Raw genomic sequence first — 23519 nt, 5'->3', positions numbered from 1 at the left:
AAGCATGGACACACATCACTAAAGCATGTCCACGGCACATACCCATACACCCCCCTAAAACATCATCACACAAGGTCCCACACAGGAATGCAAGCACTGGGGTACACAGTCACCCACCCATTGCACACCATGGTACACACAGATGTAGTAAACATCCTTTTATACCCCTGCAGGACCCGTACCCAACGTCACCGGACAGGAGGGTCCACACATTTCCACACCACCAACAGAAGAGGCCCACAGTGATGACAGCACCTCTGTCCAACTGGATCTAGATGACCAGCCCGGCCCATCGGGGACCTCGGGACAGTCGGTTCACATCACACAGTCACAGGCCACTACAGAGCTTCCCCCCTCTGGAAACACCAGCACAGCACCCACCCAGCGGGCCCATGCCTCCGTCCCCAGGACACGTCAATCAGCAGTGTGTCCACCACTACAGGGAACCCAGGCTAACCCACCACCCCAACAACAACAGGGACCTGGGGGCAGTGGCAGTGGGCACACGGTCCAGGAGACGGAGGCCCAGGAACACAGGGGAACTGGGAGGTCTGCTGTGCGACAGGGGGAAGACAGGCCAAGGGAACCCACTCTCCACGAGACCCTCTCCAACATCATGGGAGTCTACCCCCACTCCCAGAAGACGATGGCAACAGTACTGGCCAAGTTTCAGGAGACCCAGCGCCTGCAGGAGGAACAGTATTTGGGCTTCAGGGAGGAACTCAGATCGATCAATTCCACCCTGGGCACCATCGTAGGGGTGCTGAAGGAAGTACTCAACACCAGGAGGGACACTGTGGCACTACAAGGGGCCCCTGACACTAGCCTGGAAGATGAACTGCCCACCACAACCACTGGTGCTAGTGGACAGGAGGCACTGCCACAGGACCACCACACCAGCATCCCATCCCCTGCAGAGGCAGAACCACCTCGCAAACAGTCCCTGAGATCCAGGACAAAGACATAGAACAATGATAAGACCCCCGCCAAGAAATGAGACCACCCTGAATGTCATCCTTCTGTCCCACTTTGTCACCCTGTTCATCCTTAAACTGCCTCAGCTCCACTTCCTATGCCCATTTGGGCAATGCACCTGTGAGACTAATAAACTGGACTCTGCCATGGACATTCCTCCACCATCACCCCTCACCATTTTGCTACCCCCTCCAATATTGAGAACTAAAATAAACACCCTTAAAGCACAAAACAATCTGGAGTCAGTCTGTGATTTTGGAATAGTGTATTACCAATTACTGTGGCAAAAAGCTCTTTCATTTGTAATATCAACATACCTATGTCACACAGCTGTAGTCCATGATGAATCAAAGCAGAAGTCACACGGTGGGACACACATCTGTGAAATCGTAAGGGAAAGTGACAACTCAGTGACTATACACTGGGTGAAAACGACAGACAGTAGAGAGGTAGTAGTGTTAAAGTACATGTAGTAGGCAGGTTTGTGTTCTTACCTGTGTCTCACTGGAAATATTAGTGGATCACTGAGTCCCTGTTGTCCATGTCTTCTTCCTCTGTTTCCTCGTCTTCACTGTCCACAGGCTCCACAGCTGCAACAACACCACCATCTGGACCATCCTCCTGCAGAAAAGGCACCTGTCGTCGCAAAGCTAAGTTGTGAAGCATACAGCAGGCCACGATGATCTGGCACACCTTCTTTGGTGAGTAGAAAAGGGATCCACCTGTCATATGGAGGCACCTGAACCTGGCCTTCAGGAGGCCGAAGGTCCGCTCAATTATCCGCCGTGTACGCCCAAGTGCCTCATTGTAGCGTTCCTCTGCACTTGTCCTGGGATTCCTCATTGGGGTCAGTAGCCATGACAGGTTGGGGTAACCAGCGTCACCTGCAAATGGTGAGGGACAACTGTTAGACACACACTAACCTGTAGGGATATCCCCAGACCTAGACAACCATTCCCACTGTCTTGCTTCCAGGTACTCACCAAATAGCCACACACGGTGCCTCTGGAGTTGCCCCATCACATAAGGGATACTGCTATTTCGCAGGATGTAGCCGTCATGCACTGAGCTAGGGAACTTGGCATTCACATGGGAGATGTACTGGTCTGCCAAACATGCCATCTGTACATTCATGGAAAGGTAACTCAGGTTTCTGTACACCTGTTCACTCCTGCGGGGGGGACCAAAGCCACATGGGTTCCATCAATAGCACCTATGACGTTGGGGATATGTCCCAGGGCATAGAAATCACCTTTCACTGTAGGCAAATCCTCCACCTGAGGGAAAACGATGTAGCTCTGCATGTGTTTCAGCAGGGCAGACAACACTCTGGACAACACGTTGGAAAACATAGGCTGGGACATCCCTGATGCTATGGCCACTGTTGTTTGAAATGACCCACTTGCAAGGAAATTGAGCACTGACAGCACCTGCACTTGAGGGGGGATTCCTGTGGGATGGCGGATAGCTGACATCAGGTCTGGCTCCAGCTGGGTACACAGTTCCTGGATTGTGGCACGGTCAAGCCTGTAGGTGATCATCACATGTCTTTCCTCCATTGTCGACAGGTCCACCAACGGTCGGTACACCGGAGGATGCCGCCATCTCCTCACATGTCCCAGCAGACGGTGCCTATGAAGGACAACAGCGAGCACAGAGTCAACCATCTCAGAGGTACGTACCCACAGCTTACACAGAACACGAATCATAATCCAAAAAGTGGCCTGTATGTGTGTTGAGTCTAGGCCTAGGTATGTGTGACGCAGTTAAAAATGAAGCCATGTGGGCCCCTAAAATGGCAGCTGCCTGACCTGTAAATTGGGACAATTGGATGTGAGGTAACTGCACTGGCGTTGTACACCGTCGCGGTAGGCGGTCGAACACCGCAGCGCAATGCTGCATTGGTTAACACTGGACCCTATGGGTCCCAGGAGCCAATGACGATGTACGCTGGCGGTGACGGTACACATCGCCATGGACTTGTCCGCCATTTTCCATCTGTTCAATCACTCGATACCTGATCTTTGACAGGAGAGTACCTACACTGCAAGTGCTGCTGTGACCTAAGTCTGGAAGAGACAATGGCTCGTGCATCTGGGGAAAGGGCCCCTGCCTTCAAAACCGGAGGAGTTGGAGAAACTTGTGGACGGGGTCCTCCCCAGTACACGCTACTCTACGGTCCTCCAGACAAACAGGTAAGTACACTGGGAGCATGCTGTATGGGCTATGCCTGTGTGGAGTGGGGTGGATGTAAGAAGGGGGGGAGATTGCGGCATGCATGAAACGACGGTGAGTGCATGTGCCACATGGCAAGGGTAGGGATGGGGGCCAATGACTGTGATGGTGCAGTTGGCAATAAGTTCCTCTTCCCCCTGTACAATTCATGTAGGTCAGCGCCCACCAGAAAAAAGATATTTGACGTGCCATCACCAAGGACGTCCGGACCCTGGGGGTCTACCACAGACGGAGCACCCACTGCCGGAAAAGATGGGAGGACATTCGCCGCTGGAGCAAGAAGACGGCGGAGGCTCAGCTGGGGATGGCCTCCCAACGTGGGAGGGGTGCCCGTCGCACCATGACCCGCCTGATGTTCAGGATCCTGGCGGTGGCGTACCCGGAGTTGGATGGGCGCTTGAGGGCATCACAGCAGCCACAAAGGGGTGAGTACACTCTCATCCTGCTGATTTTGCGCTCAGTGGAGGTGTCTGGGTGCGGGAGGTGGGCTGTGAGTTTCCCTAGGCCAGGGCGAGTCCCGTAGGCAATGTCCCTCCGTAAGGCAGGCCATGTGGCACCTCACCTCTTTAGAGTGCCAAGTACACCTAGTTATGCCCCTGTGTCATCCATGTGTGCAGATGTCGTCCATAGCCTAGTAGGCCATTTCCCAGGAATTAAACAGTGGAGCCCAAGAGCGCGGCGTAGTGCAGGGGGCTTGTGTATCTTTTGTGTCCGCCAACTGTAGCAGTAATGCATGCACTCAACATGTCTTTCTTCTGTTATCCCCCCCCTTTTTTGTGGCCTCCCTGTTCTTGTGTGCATTAGCATCATCAGGCGGAGGAGCAGTGGCCCCTGAGCATGAGGGCGCTGCATCCCACATGGCCATGGAGGGGCACACTACGGACTCAGACTTCACCAGTGGAAAGGAGGGCGAGGGGAGCTCCACGGCGGAGCAGGAGCTGAGACCCGCGACACGGACTCGTCCTCTCATGGGAGCTCCCTTGTGGTGGCGGCAACATCTATGCCCCCCCATCGACAGGTACATCCGCCACCCCCCCTACCAGCACCACCCTCCCAACAGCCCCATGCCCGCTCTCCCGGGAGGGTGGGCATCACCTTTGCCCCAGGCACCTCAGCCCCTGCCCCAGTCACCCCTGCTGCCCTCAGTGAGGAGGCCATTGACCTCATCAGATCCCTCACTGTTGGGCAGTCTACCATTTTGAATGCCATCCAGGGTGTCGAAAGGCAGTTGCAACAAACCAATGCATTCCTGGAGGGCATTCATTCTGGTCAGGCAGCCCTTCAACGAGCTTTTCAGACTCTGGCCTCAGCACTGATGGCAGCCATTGTCCCTGTGTCTAGCCTCCCCCTCCAACTTCCTCCACCCAGACCCAATCCCCTGTACCCCAGCCTATCACAAGCACACCTACAGACCAGCATGCACACACGTCAACACACAAGGGAAGCTCAGGCAAACATAAGCACCACATATCCCACAGGCACTCACGCAAGCATCACACACATGCAGACATAGCAACATCCACTGCCTCCACTGTGTCCCCCTCCTCCTCGTCTCCCTCCTCCCTCCCAGTCTCGTCTCCACTCACACTTGCATGCACTACATCTACAGCCACTACTGCCATCACCACCACACCCCGCTCACGTGCAGTCACCACCCCCACTACCATTCACACGTCCCCTGTGTCCTCTCCCAGTGTGTCACCCACCCAATGCCATCCACCTCACGACAGCCTCCAGCGCATGCACCTTCATCCAAAGTCAGCAAACGAACACCTCCTAAAACCACGACCTCTTCCTCCACTCCCAAACCCCCTCCACCTACCCATCCCAGTTTCTCCCAAAAACTTTTCCTGTCCAACCTTGACCTCTTTCCCACACCTCCCCCACCCTGTCCATCTCCTAGGTCCCGAACTAGCACCTCAGGCAAAAAAATATCCGGGCCCGATGGTGTCTGTAGTCACCGGAATCTGGAGTGCACCGTCCACCAGTGTGGCACGGAGCCACAGCACAGAGAGTCCCGCACCAGTCAAGCATCAAAAGTTGGCCAGTGCCCGGCGGGAAAGGGGGAAGACTCCAGCCACCAAAGCCGCTCCCAGTGGTCCCGGTGGGAGTGTGGAGACAGCTGCGACACCTTCCAAGGTGGGGAAGGGCCACAAGAAACCAGGAAAGTCTGGGAAGAGCAGCACGGCGGAGGAGACCGCCATCATCCCCGCTGCCCAGGAGGCCACAGCCATCATCCCCGCTGCCCAGGAGGCCACAGCCGTCATCCCCACTGCCCAGGAGGCCACAGCCGTCATCCCCGCTGCCCAGGAGGCCACTGCCATCATCCCCGCTGGGCCAGAGAGGACCTCCAGCACAAGCCCCGCTGGGCTAGAGAGGACCGCCAGCACAAGCCCCGCCAGGACAGAGAGGACCACCAGCACAAGCCCCGCTGGGCTAAAGAGGACCGCCAGCACAAGCCCCGCTGGGCTAGAGAGGACCGCCAGCACAAGCCCCGCCAGGACAGAGAGGACCGCCAGCACAAGCCCCACTGGGATAGAGAGGACCGCCAGCACAAGCCCCGCTGTGACAGAGAGGACCGCCAGCACAAGTCCCGCTGGACAGAGAGGACCGCCAGCACAAGCCCCGGTGGGCTAGAGAGGACCGCCAGCACAAGCCCCGCTGGGCTAGAGAGGGCCGCCAGCACAAGCCCCGCTGGGCTAGAGAGGACCGCAAGCACAAGCCCCGCTGGGACAGAAAGGACTGCCAGCAGCTGAGTCACTGCAAAGGAGCCCGCCGCTCCAAGCACCAATGAACAGGGCCCGCCGCTCCAAGCACCGCTGAACAGGGCACCGCCACTCAAAGCACCGCTGAACAGGGCACTGCCGCTTCAAGCACCGCTGAACAGGGCACCGCCGCTCCAAGCACCGCTGAACAGGGCACCGCCGCTACAAGCACCGCTGAACAGGGCACCACCGCTCCAAGCACCACTGAACAGGGCACCGCTGCCTCAAGCACCGCTGGCCCATGAGCGCCAAGGGCGCTGACGCTATTGAGTCCGTCACAAGCAGGATGAAGCACTCTGGGCACAATGCCCCCTCCAGAACCATTAGAGAGATACATCCACTACCTCTGTCCTTAGCAGGATGAAGCACTCTGGGCACAATGCCCCCTCCATAACCAGTGGAGAGATACATCCACTACCTCTGTCCTTAGCAGGATGAAGCACTTTGGGCACAATGCCCCCTCCAGAACCAGTGGAGACTTTTATCCACTTGAGAGACTGTGGCTTTGCACTCCCCAGGATAAAGCAGTGGGCAACTCACCCACTTGTGAGACTTGAGAGACTGTGGCTTTGCACTCCCCAGGATTGAACAGTGGGCAACCCACCCACGTGTGAGACTTGAGAGACTGTGGCTTTGCACTCCGCAGGATTGAACAGTGGGCAACCCACCCACTGAAGAGACTTGAGAGACTGTGGCTTTGCACTCCCCAGGATTGAACAGTACGCAACCCACCCACTGTAGAGACTTGAGAGACTGTGGCTTTGCACTCCCCAGGATTGAACAGTGGGCAACCCACCCACTGCAGAAACTTGAGAGACTGTGGCTTTGCACTCCCCATGATGGAACAGTGGGCAACCCACCCACTGTAGAGACTTGAGAGACTGTGGCTTTGCACTCCCCAGGATTGAATAGTGGGCATGTGGCCCCCTCGTGGATTTGGCGTCGTGCACTCAACCGGCTGAGGTGCCCCCCCTTTCCCTCCCCCTGAGGTGCCTGTTTTCTTGCTCTCTGATGCCCCCGCAGTGTTCTCTCCGTCATGGTCGTGGATCTTGTGTGGGCCTCACCCATACCGTGTGGGCCCAGTGTTCCACGGACTTAATTGGAGCACTACCTGGACTACTATGCTTGGTGTATATTTTGTTTATGGTGTATATAAATATTTTTGCCTATTTGATTTTAATATATTTAAATTTTTACACTCATTTTCTTTTGTCTTTGCATTCTTCCTGTGGGGTTGCGGGGGTGTAACTATCATGTATTAATATGTATTAGTGTGTGTGTTGTATTGGGTGAGGGTGGGGGTGGGTGTGTTGCGTGTGTGTGTCCCTGTTTTTTCCCTCCCCCCTCCCCTGTGTCGTAGGTGCAGTACTCACCGTGGTCTTCGCCGCTGGCGTTCGTGCTCCTGGTAGAGGAGCAGGAAGACTATCGCAGGGAGAATTTGGAGTTCCGGCTCCATGGTGTCCTGGTTCCTCGTGGGGTGTGTAAAGGTGAGTGTTTTCCCTTCGAAATCCTGTTTCCGCCGTGTTTTTATCCGTGGTGAATCCACCCCGGAAAAGGTGGCGGATTGGTAGGTTGTGATACTGTGGGCGTTACTTTGTCTTCCACCTGTCTGTTGGCGGTGACCGCCAAGCTGTTTGTTTGTACCGCCATGGCGGTCGGAGTGTTAAAGTGGCTGTCTTTGTTGGCGGTTTCCACCACGGTCGTAATTGCAAATCTTTTACTGCCGGCCTGTTAGCGGTCTTACCGCCACTTTAACACCGACCGCCAGGGTTGTAATGACCCCCTATATGTTGTAATTATACCTGCATGCTCTGTTGATATATAGCAAGGTTCTGGCCTAGTCGTCCTAAAATGCCCTGATGAGTTACTAAAATGTTGATGACACCCGTTGGTATCTATTGGCCACAATAATCACCCACCATTTTTACCAGGGCGTGTCAGTGATACATTAAATGTACCATTCTGGACCCACTCATTGAGCTCATTTTCAGTTGCATTTGTATATTTTTGCCATTTACAAAACTTTGCGGGCGCAGGTATACTGGGCATGTTTAATTCCCTAATTTTAGCTAAGCCTAAACAACTTGCCTGTTGTACTGTGTCGTTTAAAAAGATAATTTGTACAGGAATAAGGCATACTCTAAACAGGGCTTCTTTTCCCCTATTTTACCAATTTCTTGTTCCCCACACTTTTCAGATCAATTGATTTGAGTCAATATTCATAGCCTTCTATCGATAAACGGGAAGCAAAGGATTGTGAATATATGAATTTGTATTGGTCATTAACATATGTATATCCTTGGTAGGTGGTACTTTAAAATAATACGACTCAGCATTCTTTTGATTGTGACCAGAAAAATATGCAAACTTTTCAGAATATGTTTTGGAACTTGGCAATGTTCCCATTGTGTGTAATTAAAAACAGTTCTGGGGCTGCTTGCTCTATGTATGAAATGGTGCCCATAATAATGATAGCAAAACATAGCACCATAATTTTCTTTAAATTGGTAAACATCTTTGTTCTCAAAGACAGTATAGTAATGCAATTCAGTCATTATAGAATTAAACGTTCACACATCCCAATCATCAGAAACAATGCCTGGTATTAATATATCATTCATTGATAATTTGAACACATACAATATTTGAATACCGTCCGTGGGACCATATATATCAAACATTGCTTTGTCCCAAACAATCCCATCAAGAATTGGCACTGCGGAAATGTTCACAAAGGATAAGTCTCTTCGGACTTTATGTGATGAAAATATGTGGCTTTAAAACCTCCTCCACCAGTTCAACTGTTGATCTTTCAGGAAGAAAGTGACCATGTATTAATAAGAAAAAGGTGATGACAAAACCAATCCAAAGTAGAAAGGCTAAGACAGTCAAAGAAAGCCATAGATAGTTTCTTGGAAAAATAAAATGTCTCTTTAAGCCAGTTTGTTAGCTTATGTGCACTTGACGCTGGTGTCCAAGTGTGTGTACAACATGGACATTTGGTAGCGTACCTTTCAGGTCAGCTACTTTTCCCCACAGTAGTCTGTGTTTAATGGTGTTACCTTTGGAATCTCTGAATCCATTCTGGCGCCAGTAATTCAGGTATTCATTAACAGACTGGACACAGTAGTACGAATCACAAACAATCAGCGTAGGCTGTGCAGGGTCCGTGTGTTCCTGTGCCATCAGCAGAGCTTTTAGTTCTGCCAATTGTGCTGTGCAATCCCCTAGGGTTTGTGTAAAGGTATGTAGAGGACAGAATGTATTGCCCTCCATGTAGCCACTTACAACTGCGCAAGCAGCAGAATATTGACGTTTAGTTCCAATTGCAGGTTGTGCTCAGCCATCGGTGTACATGACTCTATGATATTGTTCAATAGGCAAAAAAAAGCAATGAAATTATAACCCTTTCCAACACACAATGCCATTACTGTGGCTCATGAAAAGGAGTTAAGTTATTTAATGGGAACATCAGTGCACCTCTGGCTTTTACTACATCAATGAAATGAGCGATCATAGCGATGTAATACCTTTCAACATGCTGTGAAAAGGACAATCTTGCCAAAACTAACTGCTGTAATGCCTTCACTTAAGTAATATACAATTGAATGCACAAGAGTGTATTTTCTCCATAGTGAATCACTAGGCCTTGTAAATTTGCTTTAAGTGAAAATTGGAAGACACTGTAAGCACCATACCTATAACATCTATTTTATCAAGAAGGTGTCATATGTCTTGAAAACATTTTGAAGCTTAAAACAGTGCATTAAACCTATCAACAAGTGAAATTGTGATTGAAAAACGTTCTCCTAAAAAGAACACAGGTCTAATCTGTAACTTTCAGTTGTATAAACTGTTTTCCTTATAGTCTGCTGGCCACCTCTGAAGCTAAAAAAAGCTCCATCTATCAGACAACTCACAACATTAGGGATCCAGAAAGAAGAATAGGGATATCTCCACGTGTTTGCTAAAAACCTCACCATTCATGCCATGTGAAAAGAAATCCTGAACAGAGTCAAAGTGGTCATCAGCATATTGCTCATAAAGGCATAATGGAACCTTTTGCTGCATGGTATAATTTCTACATTGGAATATAGCAGTGAACTGACACTAAAAGAGTAGGCAAGTCACACAGTGTAAGGCTCAGAGCCCCATCCCATGCATATCCAGCAATGCATGGGCTATTACTGGGCTACCTCCCCTTCCATGTCCTGACATGACATTTCTTTGTTCTTAGAACTGGTAATGTTCAGTGTATGATAGACCAGCCACATACACTGAGATATTTGGCATTTCTGACTAGTTTCCATGCAGATGTGTGCAGATATTTCCTAGATCTTGATCCACAGTCTTGCCTCATTTCTGTCAATATATGTGGTTATGCCCATCCCACTGTCCCTGATCCCTGTGCTCTGAAAGCTGTCTTTTTATCCAATAGCTGGCCTGACACACAGTCCCTCAGATGTGATTTCCTTCCGTCTCATTCCCGTCTAATGCTTCTAGATCTCTAGACATGGTTCTTCTTTGGAATGTTTTTGCCTGACTCTACTCTCTCAGGCAGGTGTAACATCCCCTTTCTTTGAGACTCTCTGTTGCATGGCTGTTCTTCAATCACTTTTTAACATCTGGTGACCCTCTTTCAAAAGCCTGAAAAGGTACCAAATGTTCTCAATGCTGACCCCTCTCTGGCTCATGCTTAGTCTAAAAATGTCCAGAGTATGAGACATGGTTCCTCTCTCTGCTTATTAGATAGGCTGACTATCAGTGTCCTTAATCCTTGCTAGCTGGTTTCCCTTGGCCATTGTGAAAATCATACTGCAAATATCACACAATTCAACTCTTTTTCAGTAGTACTGATGCTATAATATATAAGGAGAACTTCATGACACATTACTTGGCACTAGTAATAACATCCTCCATCTTTCTTTAAAGGATATTTCCTATCTATCTATTCTCAATCATATTCCTCTTAGTGGGTGATATATCATTTAATCAGATGGTCCTTTGGAAAGTATACATTCAAATGGTCCTCTCCAGGGACCCCAGAGAGTTATTTCCACACTCCCTTAAAATAACAGAAAACCTGATGAGTTGATGTCTCAGCATCTCACATCATTCTGTTGTATCACCCTGCCCCCCTGGATTTCACAGGCCTGAAAATAAAAGCAGGTCTGGTAAAAACACTACCTTTCAATTACTCCACATCTTGGGAAACAACAGGAGGTACTCTTTATATAGTGGTGGGGGGGGGATCTGTGAAAGTCACACCCAATTACCTCTGCTCTGGTACTGGTGAATAACCCACTATTAAGTTAATGTTGCTGTGCCCTTTCTTCATGATTGGTATGAGAATTCCCCGATTTTAAAGTTGCCAGGCCATCTCCACCAGATTGATGTGTGAGAAAGGTGAAGGATCAGGCCTACTATGGGGGTGATTCTAAGTCTGGCGGGCGGCGGAGGCCGCCCGCCAGACTTCCCCCTCCAAAATACCGCTCCGCTGTCGAAAGACCGCTGAGGGTATTTTGGGTTTTGCACTGGGCTGGCGGGCGACCGCCAAAAGGCCGCCCACCAGCCCAGTGCAAAACACCCTTCCCACGAGGACGCCGGCTCAGAATTGAGCCGGCGGAGTGGGAAGGTGCGACGGGTGCAGTTGCACCCGTCGCGAATTTCAGTGTCTGCAAAGCAGACACTGAAATTCTTTTTGGGGCCCTCTTACGGGGGCCCCTGCAGTGCCCATGCCATTGGCATGGGCACTGCAGGGGCCCCCAGGGGCCCCGCGACACCCCATACCGCCATCCTGTTCCTGGCGGGAGAACTGCCAGGAACAGGATGGTGGTATGGGGTGTCCGAATCCTCCATGGCCATGGAGGATTCATTTGGGCAGCGGAAAACCGGCGGGAGACTGCCGGTTTTCCACTTCTGACCGCGGCCGAACCGCCGCGGTCACAATGCCCAGCGGGGCACCGCCAGCCTGTTGGCGGTGCCCCTGTCATTTTAGCCCTGGCGGTCTTGGACCGCCAGGGTTAGAATGACCCCCTATGTCTTCTAACACTGTACCACAGAAAGATATCAGTAAATTCAACCTTGTATCTTGTGAGGAGTCTGATGTATTGGCTTCCCAAGCACCTACACCGGCCAAGTGAAGCTCCAATCTGTCAGCTATATGGCTAACTATAAAGCTACTCCAAGGCCCGAAGAAAGACACCCCCATCTTGATCATGTCAGATAATTCTCCACACACTGGATGATTGGGTAGGATAAACAACCAATGTCATGAACCATTTTCTTTGACATATCCATATGTTCTTAAAAAGAAATGGAACACTCATCTAGATACCACCAGACTCTCTTATTTAACTACCCTATTTCTGTGACTATAAGGGGGACAGTGCCAGGCTCTCAGACTCATTTTCCCCCAGTATTATTTTCAGGAATAAGGTTATTCATTTGGGAGGGGATATCCATAAAACGTAATAAGTCCGCTCAATAGGTAAAACACAGTTCATAGAGAATCTCCATTCAACTGATGGTAGCTATGTGTTAAGTTGTTAAGTTCAAGCAGAATCAACAATTATGAAAGTGTTACCTAAAGAACACACACAATAGCATCGCTGAGCTAATTAAGAAATAAAGAGACAAACTTGATGAGCAAAAAGATCTCAAATTCATTAAACTAGGTTTAGGAGAGCTGAATATATGAATTTTACGAGTTATAAGGCAAGAACAAATAACTCACAATCCAAAAGTCACTGTTTGCAGATGACTGAGACTAGCATTGATTTCAGGCCCTCCACAATGATGTGGAGGCCAGATACACCAAGTGGAAGTTATCACCTTCAGACTTAGTCTAAAAAATGGATGTCAAAACTGTCTAGTGGGGGCAATAACCAAGGCTGTGTTTAGTGTGCATCCCCTAAGTTCTCATATATCTGTGTTGGGCTCCCATTGAAAATCTTGATTTTGGTGCCAAAAGCTAGCAGGCAGGTCAAAACTGGATATCATAACTGCCAAGGTTCCTTTGTGTTTCAGATAGATTTGCTGCTTCACCCACGTTCAAGGTTTTACCTTCCTGGATTTCTCTTTCTTTCAAAGTAAATCTCCTCTAGAGGGACATGTCTGGAAGTTGTAGATGGTTAAGGCTCAAAAAGAACAAATACCTTTGCTTTGAGGCCTTACTGAACCAGTTTTCAGCTAGGCAAAAAACATTGAGTGGACGAAACCCGTTATTTTGGGCTGGCTGGCGTGCCCATCCTCAGAAATTCCTCCAGGTGGGAAAAATGACTTTTTACAATGGCTGGGAAAGTTGCTTAAAGTCAGTTTTCCATTTCTCACCTCCTTGAGGTGGGCTTCCAGGCACAAGAAATCTGTCAAGCCTGGTGTCCTTTAGGGTCGGGACCTGTCTTTTCTTCTGGAGCCTCTTGCAGTCAGGAGTCCTTCTGATGTTTGTGTTCCTGAAGCAGACAAACAGGAGTCAAACTAACTGAGCTTAGAAAACAATTCCAGTTCATAACTGCTAGCAGCAATCAGGAATCCTTAATACCTCATCTTCTAACAGGACTCCGTAATCAGGAGTCTTCATCCGGCTTCCATCAGGGCCTTCTTTTTGTGGTGGAGTTTTCCTAGGTCCAAGAATGTTAACACAAAGTGGACATTGAGATACCAGATTCATCCTGTTCACTGAAAAGTAATTGGAGAAGTTCTACCGTCCAGCTCTACATAACTTCCCCCTCCTTTTGTACCACTTCCTCTATGCCTAATGTACAATTACCTCAGGGCCCTTGTTTCAAGATGCCAGAACCAATCTGCCACCAGACAAGCCTGCTTTCAGCTCCTTAACTATTCCCACATTTTCCCACATTTAGATGAGCTCACCTCCAATCTTGACAGAGTCAAATATGGTTCTCTTTCCCACTGTGACTGGGGCTTGGCTCTCTGGTAATGTCATGGGAATGAACAGGTGATGTCCTCCCTACGATCTCCAAGTCAATAAGACAGTGATAAAGCTGCCATTTGTTCTGTCTATGGTTCCTGATAGCTAATCACTTCTAAAGGGCCAGCAGTCTGATTTTCCTGGGCTCAGAAGTAGGCTATTGTTCTCTGGGATAGTTTACTTTTCCAGCCAAGGGTATGCATTTAGATCTAGCGAGCAGAGTGTCAAAATTGGTTTAGGCCAGTTATGGATCAGGCAGCAGGAAGTTTATTTAAGTTACTTTTCATGTTACATTTTTAAAACATTTGCCATTAAATCAAATTTTAACAATTAAGTAAGAATTAGATTTGAAGCATTTGAAGACATTGAAAATAAATCTTTTATCTTTTAGTCCCCCCTCAGCCTGTTCAATGAAAAGTCAGACACAAAAACCAGGGTTGTGACTTAGGAACTGATCTTGAGTTTGGTGGGTGTGTTAGTCTATCACAAAGGTAATGGATATTTTTCTGACATATTACTAGTGCGTTATACACTATGGGGCTTATTACGATCCTCAATCAATCAATCAATCAGCGTTTGTTAAGCACAACTACTCACCCGTGAGGGTTTCAAGGTGCTGAGGGTGTGGGGGGGGGGGCACAGAGCGTCCATCAATGCAGTGGTTCCTCAAATATTCATGTCTTCAAATAGCAATGTCTTTAGCTTTTTCGTGAAGTTGAAGAGAGGTTTAGTCTGTCTGAGGTGGGGCGGTAGGGCGTTCCAGGCTGTGGAAGCAAGGTAGGAGAATAAGCGTCCCCCTGCTCTTGTTTTTCTGATGCAGGGCACTTTGGCAAGAGAGAGCTGGGCTGAGTGTGGGGTCCTGTGGGGTACGTGGAAATTGAGTTGCCTGTTCAGGTAGGCTGGTCCGGTGTCGTGGAGGGCTTTGTGTGTGTGGCTGAGTTTCTTGAAGGTGATTCTTTTCTCAATGGGGAGCCAGTGTAGTGTGCACAGGTGCTTGTAGATGTGACAGTGTTGGGGTAGGTCGAGGACCAGTCTGGTAGTGGCGTTCTGGATGTTCTGTAGTTTGCGGGTGAGTTTCTTGTTGATTCTTGTGTAGAGTGCGTTGCCATAGTCCAGTCAGCTGGTAAGGAGGGCCTGTGTGACAGTCTTTTGGTGTTCGAGGGTGATCCATTTGAAAGTCTTGCGTAGGAGGCAGAGGGTGTGGAAGCAGGTGGATGCGACTGAGTGGTCCATGTTGAGTTTCGAGTCCAGGAGGCTGCGGACTTGGTTCGTGGGGGTGGGGGGACTTCTGAGGGTGGAGGGCCACAAGGAGTCATTCCACACGTCAGGTTGAGGGCCCATGATGAGTACTTCAGTTTTTTCTTCATCAAGTTGTAGTCAGCTGCTTTTCATCCATTTGGCGACTGATCCCATGCCTTCGTGGAAGTTGTGTCTGGCTGTGTTGGGTTTATTGGATAGGAAGAGGATGAGCTGGGTGTCGTCAGCATAGGAGACGACGTTGAGTCCATAGTTTCTGACGATGGCAGCTAGTGGGGTCAATGACCCCCAGGGTCACGGTGGCGGTTGATGGCCACCAATGAGGCGGTCCGACTGCCACATTAATACTGCGGTTGTAGCGCTGCGGTTGGACCACCAGCACCGCCAGAGTACGACATAATGTCACTTGCCTGGGGAGTAGGACTCCCTTCTCCGCCAGCGGTTTCATGGTGGTAGCATCGACATGAAACTGCTGGTGGAGACGGGGTGCCAGGGTGACCCAGGGGAGCCCTTGCACTGCCCATGCACTTGGCATGGGTAGTGCAGGTGCCCCCTTGGCCAGCCCGTTGCAATGTTCACTGTCTTGCCATGCAGACAGTGAACATTGAGACAGGTGCTGCTGCACCCTACGCACTAGAGCATTGCCGCTGGCTCTATTATGAGCTGGAGACAATGCTTTAGGCCATTTCCTGCTGAGCCAGCAGGTGGAGAGTGTGTTTTCACCCGCTGACCTAGCAGGAAACTCATAATGGGCCCAGTAAGAAGGCTGCTGCACTGGCAGTAACCAACCAGTCAGGAGTTTGGCAGACGGGCTTTTCATCCGCCAAAGTCATAATAAGGACCTATGTCACGTGTAAAATGGCTGAAGGGATATCTGCCACATTTGTGACAAAGTAATCTGTCTGTCAAACTCAAAATCATGTTATAAATCTGAAGACAAACTCTGGTTTGGGTCAAAGGAACAAATCTATGCCAGTGGTGAAGCGATCTCAGCAGCAAAAAAATCCTGCTTTGTCTCATTCTGTGATTTTGATGCTAAAACTACTGGCTTCAGAGAGAACTGTTTAATGACATGTCCAAGTTTGAGAGACCCTCACCGACTTCCTCTTTCATACTTGTCCAGCTGGAAAATTGGGAGCTACAAAGTACACAAAGTTCAAGTCTGACCTGAGTGGCTTACTTGGCTAGATGTCCGCTGCATCAAGTGGACCTACAATTCTGACTAAGTTCTGCTCAACCACAAACTGAGCACTGAAATTGATGCTTTAAATTCTCTCAATGACATTTGCCTCACACTTTTAAAAGATATCTTTTTGTCTCCTTTTCATGCAAATTTTGTATTTTTGGTAGGCATTTCGGACATTAGCCTACTCTCTATTTTTCTAAGTTTGTTTTCTTGTTTACTTGACTTTAATATTGCTGGGGTTTCTTGATGTTACCATAATTTTCAATAAGAAATTGCCTGCTGCTAATGCTGCATCTAGGAGAGGTTGAACAGAGTTTCACTGAGGTTCCACAGTGTGACCCATCCAGAGAGTATTTCTTCTTCAAAAATTAGTAATCCATTTTTCTTGCACCTTTGCTGCAATTGTGCTAAAATGTGGGATTTGCACGGAAGTTTAGAATTGTGGTTTAACCATATTTTAAGTAAATTTGGATGTGTTCAAATATTTGTAGGATAAATAAAAAAAATATTATTTTAGATTCAAACGAAAAACCCTAAATTAATGCAGATTGTTTCTAAAAGATTAATTAATATTCCACTCAAAATGCTCAGTAACTACTAGATATAAAAACAAATGGAAGTGGAGCCCTCATGTAGAATGGAATGTTAATGACAGGAGTGGGGTGGTGGCTGGAATGAAACTCAAGAAATGAACACAAATTGTAAAAGATTAACTTTATTGTAGAAGCTCTTGATCGTGTACTCTCCTGATTTCTACCCTTCTCCGTATTTCCTTCTTTGGCCTCTGTATCCAAGAACTGTCAAAAGCTATATTAATTTTTTGATTTGACCTTTAATCAGTAGTCCGATTGCCAGTATTGGTAGATCCTGAGATGGTGAAGTATACCCTGTAGTGGTCGGCCCAAGTGAGCTGTGAGACATAGTTGTGCTTGACAATGTTGCTAGACATTAAAATGGGATTGAGCATGTGTCCTCTGATGTGAGTGAGGTCGATGACAGGTTGTTGGAGGCCAATGTTGCTCATACTTTCCAGGAGGTCATTGTGTTGGTGTCATCAGGGTCAATGAGGTGGAAGTTATGATCTCCTAGAAAGATGTAGTGCTTGGAGTCGCTGGCAATTAGGGCGATGAGATACACACAGTAACCCTACATTTCCATAATATTTTGTGCTTAATTCCTCATATTTGAGTTTTGCTGCATTTAAAATGGAGAATATATATACTGCAGAGCATCACAGTTGCATAGGCAGTGGCTGAAGCAGAGAATGCGCTTTGAGGTCAGGCATTTGATTATTTCCTATCGCAGACTAGGTAAGGTGGCTAATATTCTTATTTTACTTTCCATAATCCTGTATGGAAAACTGCTTCCTTTGATCCTGAATATTTTTACATAACTATGAGCACATTTCACAGCCATTGCTAAATTCAATTTTTGGAGGGCTAGAGATTATAGTAAATGTGACAATAAAATTCTGGGATCGGATGACAATTAAAAGTAGAAGTGAATCCATAGATGCAGAAGTCAGAATGATATGAGACTGGCATATTGAAGTTAATATGAAATAATGTGGTTTCTGCAACTCCTCATGTGTGATAGTCACACATATAACCCAAAGTGGAAATGTCAGCCCCATTTCAGAAGCCCCATGACTCATCCGGCAGACAAAATTAGATGACACACGCACACCCTCCAGTATTACTTTCATGTGGTGTCGACAATATACATTAGATTTATAAACTATGGAGAAACTACACTATAAGTTTATTCTGCTAGTTCAAAGTGTGTTTTTTCGAATTGGTTTCTAATTCCTAGTTTAATTTTTCTTTCTAATTTCCTTTCAAATACTTCATACAAAGATGTTCTACCAGCAGATATCTACTGCTCGTAGTGAGATAGTTCTTCCGTAGGTTGCTTGACATTAATGCTGCATTTCTCTGATTTCATTAACAAGATTTAGGGACATATGAAAAATGTAATCAGTGTGTAAATTGCCCTTGGGCCCATTGTTCATTTCCGCTAACATACATCCATTTATTTATGCGCTTAAATGATGAATGCATATATTGTTCCAGCAAATGAAAGTGGTTTATTGAACTGTCTTCAGTAGGGGCAAAGTACATCGCAAATAGCAACATTTTGAAGATTCTATTTTTCTATGTGCTTTGTAATATACATTTTTCATTTTAATTCGAGTTGCTATTGTATGCAGTCCTTGTAAGCATTCTATATAAAGATGCTCAAATCTTTCCCCATATTTACCCACAAAAAATGTTAAAACAAATCAGCTTGAACTGATTAAAACATGGGCAAATCTTATGGTGTATTATGTTGTCACCCTAGCCACAGGCCCAGCTCAGCACAACCCAAACAATACCTAGACACACACGATATGGTATTAACATAATGTATGAAATGTGGTGCAGGCCTCAACCAAACCGCTGCCTTTAAACTAGGCTATGTGTATTGAGCTGAAAACACTGACAAATGCATTTTCCCTTCTTTTCCTTTCTTCTTTGCTTTGCTCTGACCTGTGTCATGGTCATGAGTATATACCTTTTCATGACACAAATGCCTTTTTGAAACAACAGAAAGAATAGAGGATTTGTTATGCTTTAGTTCTGCTACCCATTTGACCCACGTAAAATATAATAATGTATTGACATTTTAGTTTAATCTTCATAAAATGTTTCTGTATGAATAGGTTTTGTTAAACATAGAGTAATCTGCTGTACTCACCTTGACTTGTTTTGTTTTATAGAAAGAATTGTTGGGAAAATTAACTGAAATGATAATAGTTATAAATTGTACAGTTGTATCTTATGTTTAGTATGTACTTTGTTATGTTTGCTAAATCAACAGAAGCTCTCATGTTCTCATGAAGACTTTGCCTTCCTATTGGTCCAAGCAACAGGTTATCACCACAAGTCACCACAAAAGTGTTATATTCTACTGATACGTAGTGCTGAATGAATGCATGTTCCCAGTCTAGAGAGAGAGCTTTTCTTCCTAGACCTGCTTCAGGTTCCCTTTCTTAGACTTCCTTGAGAGCCCTTGGATACAGATACATTCTGATTCAGATTTTTTCCTGATACATCTCAAATTTGTCGTGGGAGATACTTTAGACTGTGTTCTTGAATTTATGATGCTTTAACTCTTTTGGGCAGATTTATACTCTGCACTGAATTTGCGTCATTTTTTAAATGCAAATTCGGTGGAAACCTAAATCTATATTTATATTTTGACATTAGACATGTTTAACGTCAAAATATAGGAGTTTGCACCATTTTTTGGATGCGTGCACCTAGCTTGCATCAATGAGATGCAAGGTAGGCATTCCCATCTAAAAATGGTGTTATCCCCATAGCCCCATATTTATCCCCCATGCTAAAATAATGCACGGGTGGGAGGAGGGGCCAAATAATGGTGCAAAGCTTGTTTTGCACCATTATTTAATGTCTGGGTCAAACTAGGCATTAGAGATCCGTGGACCCATTTGCATGGCTAAACACCATCCCTAAGCCCCAGTAACACCCCCATCCACACCAGAGGGACACCGGAGGATGGTCTGCGTAAGCATTTTTTTTTTTGTTGCAATCGGTCGCCCCAAACGTGGAGCCCCCTGTATGGCACGGGGTGCAGTGGCCATGCCCGGGGGACACTTGTCCCCTGTGCTGGCCATTGGTATCAGGAACCTAACTCCTGTGTTTCCTAAGACAGGAGTCATATTTTTGGTGGTTGTGTGCCAGGAAATGGCACTAGTTTGATTAGAGGCATATTTTTTTGCCTCTAACTAGGCTAGCATTATTTTTTGATGTACAACCCTCTCCTTCCCTACCCCCACCCCCACCTGGCTAGCGTCTTTTTTTAAGACACTAGCCCAAGTTTAGCACTGGCTTGCTCCATTCCTTTAATATGGGGTCCGGCTGGCACTGTGGAATGACGCAAGCTGGCGCTATACTTTTTGCCCCAATACTGCATATTTGTGCAGTTTTGTGGCAAAAAGTATAAATCAGGCCATTAATAGGTTCTGTTGATACTTTTCTTCTGTCTCCTTAGGTTAGAATAGAGAAAACTTTACAGAACATGCTTCATGCTTTGTTCTATATGTGTATCAATATTTCTATTGAAAATCTAATGGTCTGCGAATAAAGAATGTAATTGCTAAATGGTGTTTAATAAAACTTTAAAAAGTAATCAAAATCTCATTATTGACTCCTATAGAATGCAATGATGTTTGAAAAAATAAATTGTTTATTTGCGGTTCTTTATTAATGCACTTATCCCAAAGATATCACCTCTTGGGCCCAGTGGAGTGCGGAACTTCATTCCCTCAATCAAATTAGAATTCCAGTACTGATGACTGAGGTTCCAGTAAGCTCCAGTGCTTGCTCGCAGAATTATTCGGCATTGACCCCGAGCAGTCAGTGCCCTCTTTGTTTATCCTCTTGGCCACACCGGACCGTAGGGGTATGTGCCACTCTCTTGGAGCCAGGGTAGCTCACTACATTCCTTTTCATGTTAGTCCATGGCAAACCAGGTGTGAGTTCTGAAATGCAAACACAGTCCCTGAACCTCTTGCTCCTTATGACATTTGAATCACTGCACCTGCAAGGCCTGCACTAAAGCTGGTTCCTCTTTGGTGCTGAATTGTTGAGATGTTCGGGGATGCAGACAGTGGTGTGCTTGCTGTTATCATGCAGCCTTGTTGAAACATCTGCCAAGACCTAGGGTCCCCCACCATCCTGATCATTAAGATTAACCTGAATATCCTCTTCTTCCGCCCTTTAAATCAGCTTAGCCGAGGCTTTGGTTCATTTGAAGCAAAACACATTTCTGGTCATCGTTTCAGTGCCCTGGCGGGTCAACAACAAAATATAATTTACATTATTGACTGTCCACGACCCCCTTTCGTAGAACGTGCAAAATTTAGACCCTGGATGTTGGTTGTAACTCTTCGGTATTGGCCTAGACACTGGTTCTTGCCTGCCAATCCGAGCTTGTTGGTATAGCTCACGTCCTGGTCGGCCTAGCATCATGACTAACCAGTCCTAAAGTGCTTGTTCCCACTCCTCTAAAACATGCTACTTTTGGTATATCCCCAAGAGACATATTTAGTTTACTTATAAGTCCCTAATAAAGCGTACTACATGTGCCCGTGGCCGGTAAATTAAATGCTACTAGTGGGCCTACATCACCGAATATGCCACCTACTTGAGTAGCCCTTTCAAAATGTCTCAGGACTGCCACTTGAAGAGCCTGTGTGTGTAGTTCTAACCTGCCAACGTGATCTGTCAAAGTACACCTTTTGCCATGCCTAAATCATCCTCTTTAGGTTTCACCTGCACAGCGCTTGTGCTGTAGTTGTGAAATCTATTGTACTGAATATAAATGTTAAAAGGGGCTTACATCCCACCACCTTGCTTTTCTTGCTTTCCATTGGTTCCTCTGCTTGCCACGTTACCTCAGTTTCTAATGGCTGTTGCACTATTTCCTGCATTTACCAATGCTTGTTCCTCATGTGTTTTTTGTTATTGGTTTCTTGAGGCTCTATTACTGTATTCATCTGCTTTGGTCTCCCTGTATGCATCTCAGTGAAAGAGCAAATACTGGGACTTGGAAGTTATCATTTTTCAATCAGTAAACAACTTTTCTGCAGTTTCAAATGTTCCATTCCATTCAGTATTTACACTGTTGAGCTGGTAAAAGTTCTAAGAACCCTGATCGCAACTGCACTCAGCAGTCCCCCCGGGGCACCACACAATCACCAGTCCCCTGAGAGGGAAGCAGGCACCCACTCTAGTGCTCCCTTTTGTTGCACCTATTATTTTCTTCTAGGCTGTGTTCTGTGTGGGCAGCCTGCTGTGGGGTGTGGTGATGAGATTTCCTACCTGGTACAGCTTTATGAGTGTAGCTGCTTGTTTCCTGTTGGTGCAATGTATGATCATGGGACCTATGGTCCTGTGGCTCTCCCGCCACGTGGGCATGTTGTGACGAACGCTGTCCCTTGCCCGCGCATGGCAAGATGTCCAGGTGTATGCATTCCTCCTCTCCTCTCATGGCTCTGCTGTTCTGGCTCAACCTCCCCGATTTCGGTCTCGCCACATCTCCTCCTCTTCCCCCTACACTCTCATCAGCTCCCTGGCGCTGAACAGTGCGTTACTATATAAGGTTTCGCTGGGTTAACCTGGGTTCTCAGAAGATAAGCCAAGTAGAGGTCAAGCTCACAAACGGACAGAGTGATGTAACGGGGCTGACCACAAAGCGCTGTGCTACGGCACTGGGGTGTGTGTACCAGCTGTTCACCATCTGGGCTTTCTAGGGGAATGCCCTTAAACAGAATGACCATGACCAGGTCCCGGCATCAAATCTTGTTGCCCTGGCTCTGGCAGTCTATGCGGCGCATCTTTTCACATGGGTTGAGGTTAGAAAGGAGGCAGCAGGGCAGCTTATGACCAGTTATGGTCAGCACGAGGTCTTGGCGGCTCTGCAGGCTCAGGTTGCATATGAGCTTGTCCAGAAGCCAGACAGCCCATGCCCGTTTGTGTTCGGCACTCCGGCTAAGAAGCTCTTTCTTGGCTGTGTGCTCCTCCTTGCATGATAAGCAGCGCTCGTGCTATTTCAGGTAGCGCATTTTACAGGTGTACAGGTCGAACCATGTATAGGTCAGTGTGCGCACGTGCTGCAGCTGGGTCTTGATGCACTGGTGGTACTCATCCATTGCTCAGAGTGACGGTTCTGCAGTATTTCATTTTCTGAGTGTGCACACGTACCTTCCTTTTGTTTATGGTCGCATTGTTGCAAATATTCAGCATGCTTGTCACACCACATATGAGAGGCACTAGCTTCCCAACTCGCCCTGCGTTGACACTCAAAGTCAAATTGTGGGGTATATCTTCGTGGTGTATCTTTTATGAACTAATTTGTACAAAGATATAATTGCAGTGTTTATTAACAATTGCCAGCTTATTATTAATCATATAGGCGAAACCATTGCATTTACCAATGCTTGTTACTACATATGTTTCCCCGAGGGTAGGCCTTGTCAGCCCAAAGTGCAATGGATTTCAAAGGTGAAATATGCATTTTTTAGTTTTGCATATCCTGGTAGAGAAAAAAATAGTTTTTCACCACTACAAGACCCATCTCTCCCATAGGATAATATAGGAGTTTG

At 47.1% G+C, this 23519-nt stretch overlaps 1 pseudogene; it reads right to left on the bottom strand.

The window, feature by feature from the left end:
• Positions 1–22478: 22478 nt before the first annotated feature.
• Positions 22479–23066, bottom strand: LOC138246966 (nuclear factor 1 B-type pseudogene; annotated as a pseudogene).
• Positions 23067–23519: the final 453 nt, after the last annotated feature.

The sequence above is a fragment of the Pleurodeles waltl genome, chromosome 7 (assembly GCF_031143425.1).
Source record: "Pleurodeles waltl isolate 20211129_DDA chromosome 7, aPleWal1.hap1.20221129, whole genome shotgun sequence".
In the NCBI taxonomy this organism is placed as follows: Eukaryota; Metazoa; Chordata; class Amphibia; order Caudata; family Salamandridae; genus Pleurodeles; species Pleurodeles waltl.
This window is presented reverse-complemented; position numbering and strand designations above follow the sequence as displayed.